Here is a 17,891-nt window from a genome sequence, read left to right on the forward strand (position 1 = left end):
CAGTTGGAATTCGATATAAGAGTAGGCCGTAGTGCCGCTGTCCGGGCAAAATTACCCTCATAGCACACTGTATGGCGTATGCCCGTCTTCATTAGCCCAGTTCGGAGCAAAACAGTAGGACGTTAAACCCCATTTCATTTCATTTCAAGGAGGGAGCCCTGTTAATTTCTAATTCAAACATCAAAGCTAGTAACCAGCTCATTGATAGCTAATGAAAAATTATTTTGTTACTGAACAGCGTAGGCTTTAAAGTTACAATTTCATATTTTCTAAGAAAGTCGAAACATAGCTATTTCTATGTCTTTTGCTCAATAAGTTGTCAACTCACTATTATACGATCATAAGTGTCATTCTCACACTTAAAACTCATTTACACCGGAAATAACACAATTACCTCCCAATTACCTCCCTTGTTTTCTATTCTCTACCATGGAGTAGCTGTCTTCAAACGTTTGAATTTGAAGAGGAAAATGATATTTTTGCCAATTTCTCAACTGGCAATAGTGAATTATAGGATTAATAGGATTATTCTTTAACAAGGCAGGACTGTTTATAGATACCATCTATTTTAAGGCTTTATTTTAATACATTTTAAAAATATACCTTAAAAATATGAAATTGCAACTTTAATGTTACCGGGCTTTAACAGGTGTGTTGTCTTGTAGTGGGTATAGGTAGCTAACAACATTCACTGTGTCGTCTATGTGTACTATTTGTTCTTTGTTATTTTGAGTAAATTATAGACTGCATTGGCTGTTAGACTGTCTTTCCATTAATAGAATAGAATAAATAAAATTAATCCTGCTGTTTATGCACAACTCAGAATCGAATCATGCTAAATGGAAAGATGGTGTAAAGCTAAATATTTGTACATATAGTAAATGAGATCTGTTACAAGATCTTGGTCTTCCTGTTGGTCGACTGGAGTTATCTAACTTTGTAGTAGACAAAAAAAACATGCTTACAGTTTTATAACCATTTCCATCGTAATTCCACATTCAAGCAAATAAAGGAAGGAGCCTGACAGAAAACGAAAAATAGATTCACGTGTACGCGTAAAAGAACCTTTGGCAGTTGCAAAATTCACTCATAGGACACTGCATGAAGCAAAGTAGGACATTGTATCCAATAGGGGGGGTTGAATGGCCGTAGGGTTAGCATGTGAGTGCTGTATCATACGATCTGTCATTGAGTCAACTGGCGTGGTTTCGATTCCCCGGATGTACGTGACAAGGAGTTGGGTCGCCTGTCCAACCTCGTGGGTTTTCTTGGGGTCCTCTTGTTTCCACCCACTGCTAAAGACCCCTACGCGCAAGCGAATTATTGAAATAAAATTGAACTATGTGTTAGTCCCAAAATGACCTAGTTTGTGTCGCGTGGACGTTGAACCCCATTTCTCAATCTCTCTCTCTGTATCCAATAACCTGTTACCTAACATCAGTGGACCAAAAGGGAAGATCAAGATATTGTTACAATAGCTATATTTTATCCTTTCATCATTATTCACTATGCTAGTTATTATAATCGTTATAATTATTCATAATCGTTGTGTTGATAAAATAGAAAATAAAACATTGACAATAATCCATCTTATTTATTAAAGAGCCAATCTTGTTTATATTTTGGAGGAAAAAAATGCTTCATTTTGTGTTAAAAGCCCTTAAAAGCCTCAACCTTAGGACCGAGCAACTAACCCAATATACTTGATATATTTTCAAACAACTTAAACCCGTCAGTCTTCATCTGGAAGGGGGGTTGGATGGCCGAATGGTTAGCCTGTGCGCGCTGTATCATAAGGCCTGTCATTGAGTCAACTGGCGTGGTTTCGAATCCCCGGTTGTACGTGACAAGGAGTAGGGTCGCCTGTCCAATCTCGTGGGTTTTCTCCGGGTCCTCCGGTTTCCTCCCACTGCTAAAGACCCCTACGCGCAAGCGAAATATTGAAATAAAATTAAACCATATGTAAGTCCCGAAATGACCTAGTTTGTGTCGAGTGGACGTTAAACCCCATTTCTCTCTCTCTCTTCATCTGGAAAAGGAAACTGGTGTCCCAAACTGTATTATGCGGTGTCTGGATAATACCAGACTTTATTTTATAAAAATACTGTGTAGGTAAAATTTACCTTTCGTTATCAAGTACAGCATGTACATCACGTGGGTCAAGCACTGTATAGACCTCTAAAGGAACAGCAATAGATTATCAGATCACCCAACGAAATCTTATACAATTAGGTCAAGCATCCGTGTTTTCGTTTCTGAAAAGCTGCTGTTGAGATATTTTTGCTCTGTGCTCCAGGGCAGAGGCACTATATCCTACTCTTATTTCGAATTCCAACTGCCAAGGAATCTTTTACGTGCACGCCAATGTAAACACGGGTCCTCGGTTTTTTGTCGCATCTGAAAGACTATACAGCTGTCCTTGTCAGGCCCTCCGTTCTGCACCACTGACAATGGGAAACCACGTCGGAAAATCTAGATGAAGTTTCTCGGCCAATGCAGGGATCGTACACCCGACCTCCAGGCTAGCGAGCCAGCGTCTTAACCACCTAGCCACCGTGATCCCCCAAAAATGAGCAAAGTTTAGGGAATATTAATCACCTATATACATATAAAGAAAGAAAACATCATACAAAATCTATCACTCGGTTAATTACGATGACAATAAGAATTGTCTTTCTTGCTTCAATCTTCCATTTATTTCCGGTTTTTTTAGTTTTTTATTTAAAAAAAAAAGAGTATATTAATATTAAGGGAATATTAATCTTCTATGTATATAAGAAAAACAATAAGAATGTGTTGTTTTATTCGAAATACAGGTTATTTTGGGTGAATCTATGGACCACTCTGTCTCATGACCACAATGCTTGAAATCAAATTTACAACAGCGAAATGGAATACGTTACGTTGACAAACACATTTCATATTTATTACGATAAATGTTTAACATTTATAACAATAGGGATTGACATTACATGAGGACGCAGCAACTGCATGCAAATGTGTTCAAATATTATTTTACGTGCAGTATAAAGCATGATAGTTCTCTTTTACCAAAGGGTTTTTATTTTTTTTTTCTCACTACTATCCTAGGGTGTGTGTTAATCATATTACGAAGTGTTTCGTTATTCAATTTCCTGTCAGTATTGAATATTGAAGCTGGCAAAAACTCTTTGCTTAACTCATACTGTGTTTGCCGTTAGGTGTAAATAGTTAATCATCCCCACAAAAGGTATGAAAAGTAATTTTGTCAAGATTATTTGGCGTGAAATAATATCGCCAGATTGGGAAAGCTCAAATACAAACTTTATTTTTTTTTTATTAGCCTACCTATTTTTATTTTTGATTTTTAATTTTTAAATTTTGAAATATAATTTCAATTTTCGATTTTGTAGAATAATTTTTAACAACGAGTCGTAAATCACTATTAACTGTCGGATTTCTATACGCACATCATCTGATTGCTTTCAAATTGATATATGATGATGAATTTGAAAAATTTCCTTAATTTCTTCTGGAGTTATAGCCCTTGTTTCACTTTGTTGGACCTTGTGAAAGCTCTAAAGACAAAAGGCATCCTCCGATCTTTTTGAAATTTATATACATCATTTAAATTAGTGCAATGAAGACGCCTATTGAATTTCAGCAATTTATGTGAATTATTTCTAGAGTTATGGCCCTTGTTTTAATTACTTTGCTGAACCTTGTGAACGTTCGAATAACAATATATATCATCAGATCTGTATGAAATTTATATGCATTATTTAAATTAGTAACACGAAAAATCTGTCAAATTTCAACCATTTCTGTTAATTACTTTCCAGAGTTAAGGCCCTTGTTTCAGTTTGTAGAACCTTGTAAACCCTTGAAACGACGAAAATTCTAATCTGATCTGTATAAATATAGTTATGTAAATGCCCCCATTACCTACAAAAGATTAAATGTGAGATTTAGTTGCCGTGGGCGTATGTTTCATAGCCTGGCAACCTACCTTTTCTATTGAACAATTGTCATCGAAGATATAAAACAATTTACCAATTACTATAGTTGTCAGTGGGTAGAGTATCTATCCTAATCCTAAATAAACGAGCAACAAGATTTGTTTTGGCCAAAGTTTTGTTATTCATAATAAGGGCTGGGGTACGGGCGGATGGTCTGATCTTCTAACAAGATTATAAATCCTCTCCTTTGAGCGACATTTAGCAATTGACATACGTAATAAACACAAAAACATAATATGGAACACAATTACTATTTTAATTAAAGCAAATTTGCTTGAAAACGTTGAGAGAACCCTCATTGCTTGGAAACGTTGACAGAACCCTCAACGAAACGTTGCTTTAATTAAAATAGTAATTGTGTTCCATACATGTATTATGTTTTTGTGTGTATTATAAATCCTGTTAAAATGAATAAAGAATGAGGGATCTCCGTGGGATCTATCTACCCTTGGCAATTTGTTCCATCCCGACTGACGCTACATATTCATACATTTGACCATACGAACTTATTTCTGTCGATTTCCCTTTATTCCGGGACTTAGGGTTTCATCTCGACTGAAGCTATATTTTTATACCTTTGACCATATGAACTGCTTCCTGTTTGAAAGATTTGTTTGGTTTTATCTTATGTCAATCATGAACTCCAAACATCTTTACTTTCATGGGTCTCATTACGAATCCAGTCTCCAGTTGTAGTAAATTGAAGTATTAGTCGATTTAATTTCGCCCACATTTAACAGGGACATATTATATTGCCGTCACCCCTGCACGCCCACCCATGCTTCATGTGAACACTATAGAATGAACAGTTTTCGTCTGATTTTATTGAAACTTGGTGTCTTATTTTGGACGACTTCATATTGAACCCGATTCGTTGCCGTTTGCTCTAATGCCCCGCTTTCACGTGGGCTACGAATGCTACGAATCGCAACGAATAGTGGCGAATCGAAATTACTCGGAATTCGTGGTGATTCGCCCCCTCCCCCTTCCCCCAGTTCCTGGCCATGGAAGTGGAGTACCAAAACCGACTGCGGGTAGCTGAGAACCTGAGGAGGAGGGAAAGCCGAAGAAGACAGAGAAGACATAGGCGCTGGTGAGTACGACCATGGCTGACACCTCAGAGAAGGCTAGAATGTAGCCACTACAACAGAGTGATGCAAGAATCGAGGGTGGAAGATGAGTAGACTTTCACCATCTATGTCAGAATACCACGCCACATGTTTGATGAGCTCCTCCAGAAGATTGGCCCTGGGATTCGGAAGAAGCACACTCCCACGAGACCAACCCTAGAAGCTGGACTCAAGCTGGCAGTGACCCTCAGACAACTGGCTACAGTAGACCGGTACCCCACACTCCACTATGACTTAAGGTGAGGCCAGAGCAGTGTGGGAGACATGTACCAGAGATGTACCAGAAATGTACCAGGTCATCATTGATGAGCTGAGGGACGCGGTCATGCCACTGCCCAGGACTCACTATGACCTGAAGGCTATTGCCCAGCAGTTCCAAGTCCGTTGGAATGTTCATATCCCATATCCCTTAAGAAATCATCCAAATCCAGTGTCTTCAAGGGCTTCTTCTCTGTGTTTCTGATGGCCCTAGTGCGGCTCTTCATCCTCTTGCTGCTGTCGCTCCTCCTGGGTGGGGGGGGGGGGTACATCTTGGGGGATCTTGGTAATTCGTCGTAGTCGTGTTAGATGTTGGCACTTGGGCTCCGGAAACTGTTATGTCAGGAACAAACCGGAGTCGCTTCTTTATATAGAGGAACACAGTGGCTGAGGTCAGGTGTTCCATCCCTGCATTGGCCGAGAAAGTTCATCCAAATTTTCCGGCGTGGTTCCCCCTCGTCAGTGATGCAGGACGAAGGGCCTGGTAAGGACAGCTGTCTAGTCGTTCGGATGGGACGAAAAACCGAGGTCCCGTGTACACGACAAAGATCCCTTGACAGTTGGAATTCGATGTAAGAGTAGGCCGTAGTGCCGCTGTCCGGGAAAAATTTCACTCATAGCACACTGTATGGGGTATGCCCGTCTTCATTAGCCCAGTTAAGAGCAAAACAGTAGGACGTTAAACCCCATTTCATTTCATTTTCATTTACTTCTTCATATGGCGTTTTGGGATAGGTCGTAGATGATTCGGTTAACCCTCAACTATTCGTAAACGATTCACTTCAGGACCCTTTTGGCCGATTCATGAAAGCAATCGGATTATTTGTAGCAGATTTGTAGTTCATTCTTGGTTGAATCGCGGTGCCGTCCCGATTGGACTTAAATGCATCCGTTTAGGGCACGTGGGATTATCGCCATGACATATAAATCAAAAATGGGATGTTATAATCCATACGATGAAATTTGACATGATATCTGAGAGTTGTAGCCCTTCGTACTACTCACAACACTCACAATTTTGCCCGGATAATTGTTATTACTATTGTTAATTTGTCGACGTTCTAACTGTGGACGTCCACTGGAAGACGATCGCGGTCGGGAAACGCCATTCAGGCGAAGACCACCATCAAGACTGGTCGTAGTAGACGCTTACGACGGGCCAGCTGATCCATCCACTAGATTTGATCTATTGTTTATTCCTTGCAATGTCGATGTAGTTTGTGTCTTGTCCGCGGCTTTGTTTATCGATGTGTATGAATAGCGTGTACGTGATTCCATTTTAACTCCAGCTATCAGCGAACAAACCCCTAACACCCTCAATTGGCAATGATAGAAACACAACCAATTTACAAATTTCCTTAAAAAACATTATAAGTTTGGGAAGCCATGCTAAAAATATTATACCGACGTAATCCATTTTTTTTTTAGAAACAGCTGGTCCACCACTTTCTAGATTTAAAGTTACCAAACACCCTAACAATAAGCTGCTGTAATTTGAAATAATTAAACACCTTACGTAGCAATATTGTTTGGTGTGAATTCAAATTTATTGAATACCTTAAGTGGCAATATGGCCTGGTGTACTTAACGCTTGTCTAATATTTTGTGTATAAATGTATCAGAAAAGAATAGGAAATTTATAGAAGATTTGATCCGAGACTGGATAAATTAAGGTAAGATAAATTTGTCATAACGCTGTACATTTTTACCATACTGTTATATCTTATATACTAAAGTTACTGCACTTTCAATGTTATATTGAATTCTTAACATTCAAAAATAACTGAAATAAATTATCGACCTTAAACGGTTGAAATGTTGTTTGCTGATCCACTATCATTGGTGGCGACCATAGAAGGTCTTATTTAGAATTGTGGAAGAAACAAAAAACATCTATTGAAACGTCGCGATTTTCCGGCATGGTATCCCCTTATAAGTGGTGCAACTGTCTAGCCCTTCGGATGATACGAAATTGGCGTGCACGTAAAAGACCCCTTGGCAGTTGGAATTCGATATAGGAGTAGGCCATACGCCACTATCCTGACAAAATTTCCCTCATAGCACACTTTATGGCGTATACCGTCTTCATTAGCCCAGTCGGAGCAGAACAGTAGGACATTAAACCCCATTTCATTTCATTTTTATTGACACGAATGCGAAAACAGTAGCACATTATTTCTGAAACAAACTTATCCATTTAAATTATATCTTCTGTACAGATGGCAAAAATTACGTTTGCTCTTTTAATGGTGATCATGATGTTAGGTATCATTCCTAACGACATACTAGCTGAACCTGGCGATGTACACCACCATCGTCGAATTGATTACCATCGTCATGTTCATCATCACCACCATCGAAGACGTTGGTGGGGGAAACGGGATGTAGAAAACCTTGATTTGGCGGAGATCGAACGATCCTTGGAGGAAAATATTAACAAGTACTCCAACTAAAGTAAGTTAATTTTTAAATTTATACATGTAATTCGTCTGCATTAGATTTTGTGGCTAAAGTTTACACAATATTGATAGCAAAAGATGTTCCGTTTACCCAAATTGCTTCACTTGGCACCGAGATATTAACGATTCAATTTTAGGCTAGGCTCGATCGTTATTACTACAGTTGGTACGATAATAAACAAACTTTTACGTTAAATCACCCATCACAAAGTGTATTCAAATCCATTAAATATCATAGGCTATCGATGGCATCGAGAGTTGATCATGGCATGGATGAGTTAATTAATGTCTAATTAATAATTTAGATAACATTTCAGGCCTAACGAAAGACCTGCAATAGGCAGATTTAGCTTTTGCATAATGTATGTTGTACTGTATATTTGTTCCGTGTCCCTTAGCTGATGTCTTTTATAAGCCGTCCAGGGGGGTCCGTAAAATGGGGTTTAACGTCCTACTGTTCTCCACCGACTGGGCTAGCCATATATATATATATATATATATATATATATTGTGTGCTATGAGGGAGATTTTGCCCGGAGAGCGGCGCTACAGTCTACTCTTATATCCAATTTCAGCTGTCTGTGGTTATTTACGTCCACGTCAATATGTACACGGGACCTCGGTTATTCGTCCCACCCGAACGGCCATACAATGTCCCTTGCCAGGCCCGCGGTCCTACACCACTGATAAAGGGAAATCACGGCAGAAAATCCTGATGAACTTTATTGGTCAACATAGGGAACACCTCCAGGTTAACGAACCAACGTCTTACTCACTAAGCCAACATGGCCCCTATCCATATAGGGAACACGTACACCTCCAGGATAGCCAGCCAACGTCTTACCCACTGAGCCACCATGGCTCCTATTCATATTATAAAATATAAATTATTTCTTTTTAGGTACCAGTGATTGTGTAAAATGGAGGTGAATAAAACAAAATAATGCAGATAGTTGTGATATGTTGTTATATATTTCAGAATCCGAAGTTGCTATACAACTTAAAATATTACTATTTATATCTCCGCGAATATTATATAGAATATTTCCGTGGTCCAATGGTCCAACGCGTGCGATTTAGATTGGGAGCTCTGTTATTGAGACGAATTGCGTAGTTTCAATTCCTAGTTAATGTATGTGACAAGGAGGAGGGTCGCCTGTCCAACCGCCCGGTTTCTTCCCCAAACCGACCCCCATGCACAAACAAATAATTGTTCCCACCCCACTCCTGCTGGCACAGAGAATATGTTTTCCCTCCTACATTCATGGAAATAACGCCCTTTCAGCTCACCCCACAGTAATCCTATACATGTAAACACCTAAATGAGCAGGAATATTGTCTCAAAGTTTCTGAATCTGTCTTATTCGTGGGTAGTTCACCCTCAATCATAACCCGCATTCTGGTTGATGTAAGAGATTAGTCAATGAAACGGCCTGTTGCAGCGAGTTCTTGGCGTGCGATGCACTGAAATGTGGGTATCTTACTAGAAACATCAACTCTGATTGCTTATTTTGCCTAATGGTTAATCCAGCCCTGCTGGCAAGTTAAGTGTCCCTAGTCATTCGGACAGGATAAAATAAACCGAGATGCCTCGGGATTTTCTGGCGTGTTTTGCCGGACGGAGGACCTGACAAGGGCAGCTGTCTAGTCGTTCGTATGGTACAAAAAAAACCAAGGTTCCGTGTATATCTTTATTAGCCCAGCCGGAGCAGAACAGTAGGACGTTAAACCCCATTTCATTTTATTTCTTACTAGCCATGAAAATAAAGTGTTAAGTAGCCATATGCATACAATGTGTTATTTAAAGCTATGCGGTTGACAGGATTTCTTTATTATTTAGTTGTCTTGTTTTCTGCCAACGATACTCCACCCCCACCCCCACCTACTCGCTCCCATAGCAACACACACAAACAACCGCTCCCACAAATTTTGTTTTTATCATACGCACAGAACATTAAAAACAGATCCTTTGAATTTTTTTAATAAATTGTCTAATATTATGCATGGGAGCTACAAATTGTGAATCGATTGGTGGTGGATCCAGATTCAGGGTTAGGGTTTGGGTTAGTTTTACCCAAAATACTTATTTGTATAAAGCGACCATTATGAACTCCGAAAATTCCCGAACGTCCCCAACCGGCCTACAATTAGCATCGTCCATTATAGATAGACCTTCAAGTTTGCAGAAATTTCTTCGCTTTTAAGTCGATTTTTAACCATTTGTTTCATATTTAATACGTCTGATGTTTTTTATTATCGAGTAAAATGCGTTATCTTTTTAGCAGCGTGTTCGTTTATTCATAAATCGCCTGAATTATTCGATTATCTGCCTTGTTATATTCGACAATTATCGTATGCTAATAAGCTTATTTCCATGCATGTAACTTATTACATATTAAATAGGATTTTTAGACATGCAAAATTGCCAGGCTCTAAACTTGGGTGGGCGCAGGTGGGGGGGGGGGAGAAATTGTCGACCATAGATAAATATACATTGTCCTTCAATTTTACAGCACCCCTGAGAACACTTCCCGCCCCCCTCGTTGCTCTGTGCTAGTGAGGCCCTGAAAATTGCTCATTTGTATGACTTGTTATTTAAATATTTCAGTCGGTATTTGTGAATTGTTCTAGCTTCGGTTGTTATTTTTAAATTACTGCCATGTTTAATATTAAAGCAGGTTAACATTTTTACAATTTACAAATGCAACAAGATGCGGTTAACACGACATAATTCTAACCTGTATTGTTGGAGTTAAAGGGCCAATCCCGATAATATGTTGGACAATAAAACTGCATAATTTTATGTTAAAATCCCTTAAAATCCTCTACCAAAGGGCCGAGCAACTAACTCAATATTTGTGATACGTTTTCAAACAACTTAAACCTGTCGGTCTTCATCTGGAAATGGAGACCGGTGTCCCAAACTGTATTATGCGGCTTATGGATAAACCAGACTTTTATTTTTTAAAAATAATGTGTAGGTGAAATTTACCTTTCGTTATCAAGTACAGCACCTGGGTCATTCATTTTACAGACCTCTTAAAGGGACAATAACACTCTTGCTGGCTTGAAACCTCCAGAAAATAAATAATATCTCTATCTAAGTACTAGATGTTTTAAGTGTCCTACCTGTTGTGTAAATTATCCATTACATCCTTTTTTACTTGTCCAGAGGGTTCGAAAATATTTTTAAATCGAAATTTCATTTGAAAAGGTTTACGTTAGACGTTTCAAACCATTATGTTGAATTTTTCAAAATTTTTAAATAAGGTGTGTTAAGATGAAATTTGTATCATCAATTAATTGAAATATTCTAAAATAGTACAATTTGTTGACCAGAATAAAGATTGGGGCATATTATTCAGTTACAACAAGAGTGGTATTGAGCCTTTAAGGAATGGGAATCGATTATCAGGTCACCCAATGAAAAAATGACCAGAAATCTTAAAAGGGTTACGTGTCCGGATAAGCATTTATGACGTTCACGTCCAAATGACTAAATATTGTGAGCTGAATTGTTGAGACTAGGTAAACACACCATTCCTCTATATTTTGGCGCTTAAATTTCAAACGTACTCGAACTTTTATTTTTGAGACTCTGTTCAAATCGGGATAGTCCCTTTAAGCATTTGGACTAGTAATTATGTAGTGCGAGTTATAAATATACAATTTTTTTCCTTAATTTTTTTCTCCAGTCTTCCTGCATTTTTGGGTTGACTTTTTGGTCTAGAATTGGAAAAAAGAGATCAAATTTGCAAGTTTATAGCAGTTTTGGGTAATACTGATGATATTACAGTGGTGAGATAGGGGGTGTAAAATGTCTTTCTGCAGAGCAAACATCGTGTCGGAAGTGAGATTTTCACCCCAGTCAACATCAAATCCCCGTAGCATAAAGTATAAACGGTCAACCCTCTACAAATTTATGATGAGGATATTGCCAAATGTGGTCCCCACTGTGCCTATAAAGAGTGGAATCAACGGAATGTTGATCAAAAGGCTACAGCCTGTGATGTTACAGCCATTTAACATTGAAGTCAATGGGCAAATAATTACTAGTCTGCGTCCATTTTGTAAGAGTTAAAATGAAGTTGCTTCCCCTGAATTAGAAAACTCGTTGCCCTGGCAATGAACAGATTCTCATCGGTCAACCAGAGAAGGCCAGTCGGTGTTTTTTTTTCTTTTATAATTGTTAAAATCGGGTTGCCTCCCCTTAATTAGAATTTCAGCGTTCGAAAACTCCATTGCCCGGGCAAGGGTACGGTGGTACGAAAAAAGATGGGGTAGACGCCACTGTGTGGGCAAAAGTCTCCTTGTAGTACATTGCATGGCGTATACCCGTCTTCATTATACTGATTCGTGCAGAACAGTAGGACGTTAAACCCCATTTTATTTTGGTTGGGGTTCGATTGAGGAAAACATTCATTCGGGATCTTCGGGACAAAGCTCTAGCTAGTGCATTTTGGCAGTTGACATCCTTATTCGACTGATAATTAAGCTGAAGCCGGGCGCAAAATGCTAATTCATTTCCTTTCTTGCATACTACATGTATTGTAGAAAGAGAAAAGGCAGGGGCGGATCCAGAATTTTCGGAAAAGGTGTGTATTATGTATTTTTGTTCTCCTTTCCCGCGAGATTGCTCCTCCCCCCTCCGGATCCGCGCCTGATTGTAAGTGTGTCTGCTCTGGTTTGGTTTCCATACGTGAAATAAACTGAAAAACAAATTACAGTGGCGAGACTCATAGATGAATCGAAATAGGTTTCAAGTTTTTATTTACGTAAGCCACCACGCGATGGGACTCATGGAGTATGTATTGCATTACAAAACACAAAAATTGAAGATGTCGCCCAGTAAGTTCTTTCAATCGGCATATTATCTTCCTTAATTGCCATTCAAGTAATTTGAATCCCCGGTTGTACGTGTCCAACCTCATGGGTTTTCTCCGGGTCCTCCGGTTACCTCCCACTGCTAAAGACCCCTACGCGCAAGCGAATTATTGAAATAAAATTAAACCATATGTTAGTACGAAATGACCTAGTTTGTGTCGAGTGGACGTTAAACTCGATCTCTCTCTCTCATTCAAGTAAATTGATTTAGTAAATGGCCTATCCATATATTACAGCATATCCATATATTACAAGTTTATTCATGTTTGTGGGTTTATGAATATTTATTTATTCAACGTAATCTATGCTTCCTCCTTCCCCACTTCCTCCATTGTCAACATGTCAGTTATCCATAATTCTGATATCTTTGTTGTGAAATTATTATAATAGTGGATGTAGCATGTAGAATATTCATATATCTATAACATATCAAGTACCCCTTCACTCGGGGGGGGGGGGGAGGGGAGGGGTATGGCCGAATAGTTAGCACGTGCGCGCTGTATCATACGGTCTGTCATTGAGTCAACTGGCGGGGTTTCGATTCCCCGGTTGTACGTAACAAGGAGTAGGGTCGCCTGTCCAACCTCGTGGGTTTTCTCCGGGTCCTCCGGTTTCCTCCCACTGCTAAAGACTCCTACGCGCAAGCGAATTATTGAAATAAAATTGAACCATGTGTTAGTCCCGACATGACCTCGTTTGTGTCGGGTGGACGTTAAATCCCATCTCTCTCTCTCTCTCTCTCTCGCTCTCTCTCTCTCTCTCCCTCTCTCTCTCTCTCTCTCTCTCACCCCTTCACCCCTTCCTGCCTTCGCATTAACTAAGCTGCCCAACCTGATTAAAATACAGATCTATATTTCGTTTCGCTATTTATACTTTCGATGGTCTACACTACATGAAGATCTGACAAGTTATAGTGGGAGTTCACGTCAGGGGTCAAACGAGCGGCTTTTGACCCTATGACCAGTAGTCTCTTTAGGGTTAGTTTTTCCCCAAAATACTCATTTATATAAAGCGGCCATTACCGAACCTCCCTTAACATCTCTCACGTGGATTGCATCGCTCCCTGAATATTTAGATTTATCAGAATGGGGAAAATGACGAAGTCTCCCAATTGGGGTGGGTGGTGTAGGTATACTTGGATGCGGTGGAAATGAGGTTTAGACAAGTGAGGTGTACAATATCCAATAACAGTATATGATATATTATGCCGCGAATGAACGCAAAGGCAAACAATGATTGAATGGCGACATTTAAAAACTTTGAAAGGTGAAACACTTTAAAGGGACCATTCCGATTTTAACAGAAATAAACGTCCGTATACTTATGAAATTTAAGCGTCAAAATATAGAGGAATGGTTTATTTACCGTGTCACAAAATTTCATCTCAAAATATTGAGTCGTTTGGACGTGAACGCCAAAACCGCTTATCCGGACACGTAACCCTTTTAAGATTTCGGGTCAATTTTTTCGTTCCTTGACCTGATAATCTATTGTCGTTCCTTTAGAGGTCTATACCCAAGTGCTGTACTTGATAACGAAAGGTAAATTTCACCTATATGTTATTTTTATAAAATAAAAGCCTGGTTTGATCCAGACACCGTCTAATACAACTTGGGACACCGATCTCGATTTCAAGATGAAGACTGACGGGATTAAGTTGTTCGAAAACGTATCACATATTCAGTTAGTTGCTCGGGTCTAAGGTAGAGAATTGTAAGGGCTTTTAACACAATATTAAGGAGTTTTATTCTCCAAAGTATAATCGAGATATATATTGACCCTTTAAATACCGACATTAAACTTAAAAAATATGTCGCTGCTGCAAATCCAAAATGTCAAATCTATAATTAATATATTAATGCTGTCGCTAACAGGGACGTAACTAGCTCACGGACACAGTATATTTCTAGGTTTTTTTTATGGTCAGCATTTTTTTTTCCCGGTGGGGAGGGGGCGCAGGGGGGTGGGTCGAAACATTGTGAGCCCCCCCCCCCCTGCGTCCCCGCCCCCTTAGTTACGGGCCTGGTCGCTAAGTGCACCTAGTAACGTGTGAGTGAAATATCCGTTTTCTAGCGTTTGGTCAGGATTAATATATTATACTGCCCTTAACACTTCAGTGCAGTTATACCCTTTTTATCTTTTAATCTTTAAGTCTTGGCCACCAGTCGCTCGTTTCACGGCGGATTAACCACGTTTGTGAGTTTGTTACACATCACGTGTCAAGAACAAGGTGTCGGGTGAAAACCGTTATTTAATTAGAAGCTAGTAATCTATAGCCTTTTAAGTATTTTAGAATTACCGTTACTTTTATTCAAACCACGTTTATCCATGGACCCAATAATACATGTCTCAATCGTCCGAAAATGGGGCCACAACCAATTAAAGTCTTACAAGTTCACTATCAGTGTGATATGTGTGTGGGGTGGGGGTAATCAAAAGCCTTAATTTTTTTGTCCTTTTTTGTTTTTCTAGAAATACCGTTACTTCAACGTTTATCTCACTCGTCCGAAAACGAGGCCACAACCTATTAACTTATCGCTAGTTCAGTGCAAGTGAAAGAGCGAAACAAAAGGTCCCGAAAGTGCGACATAATATAGGAGTTAGTGAGGAAAATGAGCTCAAGACTACGAACTCTAATTCTCGGGTCAAACAAAGCCCACTGAGAGATTTGCGGGGATTGGAGATCTGAGAGAGAGAGAGAGAGAGAGGGGGGTAACGTCCACTAGACACAACATAGGTCATTTCGGGACTAACACATGGTTCAATTTTATTTCAATAATTCTCTTGCGGGTAGGGGTCTTTAGCGGTGGGAGGAAACCAGAGGACCCGGGGAAAATCCACGAGGTTGGACAGGCGACTTTGAAAGGAATATGCAAGCAAAATGTTAATCGCGGTTTTAATTAAAACGATTGCAAGTTCATCAGAAAAGGATCAATCATAGAAATGCATGCCGCCAATTAAATTAATATATCTTATTAACTTATCATAACATAGCTAATTTGTCACAGCATAATTATCATATTAAAGGGGGTATTTATTACAGCTGCGTTAAAGAGAGAGAGAGAGAGAGAGAGAGAGAGAGAGAGAGAGAGATTAACAGAACACAGTTTTTATGGGATACAATCACTTGATAACGATAAGAGTATACTTGTCGAAACGTCGTGATTTCAGAATAAAACTAGTGATTATATCCCATAAAAACCGTGTTCTGTTAATATGTTTCCCGATCGCTAAATGCCACTCAAAAACAGATAGATTGCTTTTGATTTTAAATCTATTTTTGTTTATACTACATTGTATTTATCAGATAGACTTTAGCATATTGAAAATGACAACCAATGTTATCTGAAATCTATTTTTAGGCAACATCTCGTTATACTCTATTAAATCAACTTTTATTTTTTAAGTTTTGTCGGTTAGTGGGTGGACTTCAGACCTGGCGATTGATAATTAAAGCATACCACGCAGTCATTTTTATTAGCCTACTGTTTATTTGTAAAACTGTTTTATGTTTTCTTCCCTGTTAACTCGTGTCAAAAATATCTCTGATTCACGCATGTTTCTTTTCTCTAGCCATGACCCAAAGACTCTAACACGATGTTGCTATCTTGGAGGAAACTGAATAAACCTGTCTGCATTGTAATTTGTTAAACACTTGCTAAAACATTATAACACAAAAAGTACAACTGTTAATAAAGGAAAACGGTAAAACAAAAATAGACTGAACAAACCATACACATGCAAACAGAAACAAAGATTAAATGAAATTAAATATATAATTTGTGTTTTGACGTTCTGCTTTAAAGGCTCAATACCACTCTTGTTGTAACTGAATAATATGTCCCAATCTTTATTCTAGTCAACAAATTGTACCATTTTACAATATTCCAATTAAAGATACATTATGGGAGATAAGATAACGAGATGGCAGTTCTCGCTATAATAGTTAAAAACTAGATAGTATAAAGGTAATTTGCGGAAAATTTCAGTCAAATTGATATGAGCCGAGAAAGACGCGGGTGAAATTTTTGCATAGTCTCGGTCATCATTACTAAAATCATTAATATAAACAGCATAGTCTCGATTATCCACTTTTTCTGATTTAATTATCAATGGCCGTTAGCGGCATATAGGAATCTAATCCAGCCAACATCGAAGGCTAGCCTTGACATCGAGAGTTTATTGTGGTCTGGATAAGTTAATTAAAATGTCTAATTGATAGTTTAGATAACATTTCAGGCCTAAAGAAAGACTTGTAATAAGCAGATTTTGCTCTTGCATAATGCATGTTTAAATGAAATTAAATATATAATTTGTGTTTTGACGTTCTGCTTTAAAGACTCAATACCACTCTTGTTGTAACTGAATAATATGTCCCAATCTTTATTCTGGTCAACAAATTGTACTATAATATAATTTTACAATATTCCAATTAATTGATGATACAAATTTCATCTTAACACACCTAATTTAAAAAAATTGGAAAAATTCAACTAAATGATTTGAAAAGCCTGACGTAAATTAAGCTTTTCAAATGTGACTTGGATTTAAAAATATTTTTGAACCCTCTGGACAAGTAAAATAGGATTTAATGGATAATTTACACAACATGTAAGACACTTATAACACATCTAGTACTTAGAATAAGGCTATTTTTTTTATTTTCTGGAGCTGTCAAGCGAGCAAGAGTGTTATTGGCCCTTTAAAGTTTAAATCAGCAATAAAATCCTATATAAAAATTGGGATGTCAATTTGAACTGACAACATCCATTATTTTCGCATTCTGGTCTCCTCATTATTTCCGTTTTCTTTTTTGATTTATCGGTTTCTTTTCTCTGATCTTTTTACAATGGCGATTGGTGCAAGAATGTGGAGAGGTCATTTTCGTTATAGGTAGGGTGATTATCTCGACCTAAAAGGCTGCCTGGAGGATTATAATCACCCTTTACAATCCTCGGGTAGAAACAGGCCCCCACTCACTGTAACACCCTGATGTAGGGAGAATAGAGGGAAAGAATGGCGTGAATGTGAAACATCGTTATATTCTTTACATTGGCCTTTGGCCAATGACTCAATGAATGTGGAACAGTAAGGATCGTTTAATCGAGTCTACATTCATTCAAGCCCCGCTTATCCACTAATAGTAACGGGACAATGTTTTG

General features: G+C 38.5%; 1 long non-coding RNA gene across 1 annotated transcript; it reads left to right on the forward strand.

Annotated features, from left to right (window-relative positions):
- The first annotated feature begins 6,959 nt into the window (after positions 1-6,959).
- Positions 6,960-8,797, forward strand: LOC126825170 (uncharacterized). The gene is made up of 3 exons (XR_007681818.1): positions 6,960-7,059; positions 7,606-7,840; positions 8,747-8,797. It is a non-coding gene; the product is annotated as an uncharacterized LOC126825170 (long non-coding RNA).
- Positions 8,798-17,891: the final 9,094 nt, after the last annotated feature.

Source organism: Patella vulgata, chromosome 6 (assembly GCF_932274485.2).
Source record: "Patella vulgata chromosome 6, xgPatVulg1.2, whole genome shotgun sequence".
Classification (NCBI taxonomy): Eukaryota; Metazoa; Mollusca; class Gastropoda; family Patellidae; genus Patella; species Patella vulgata.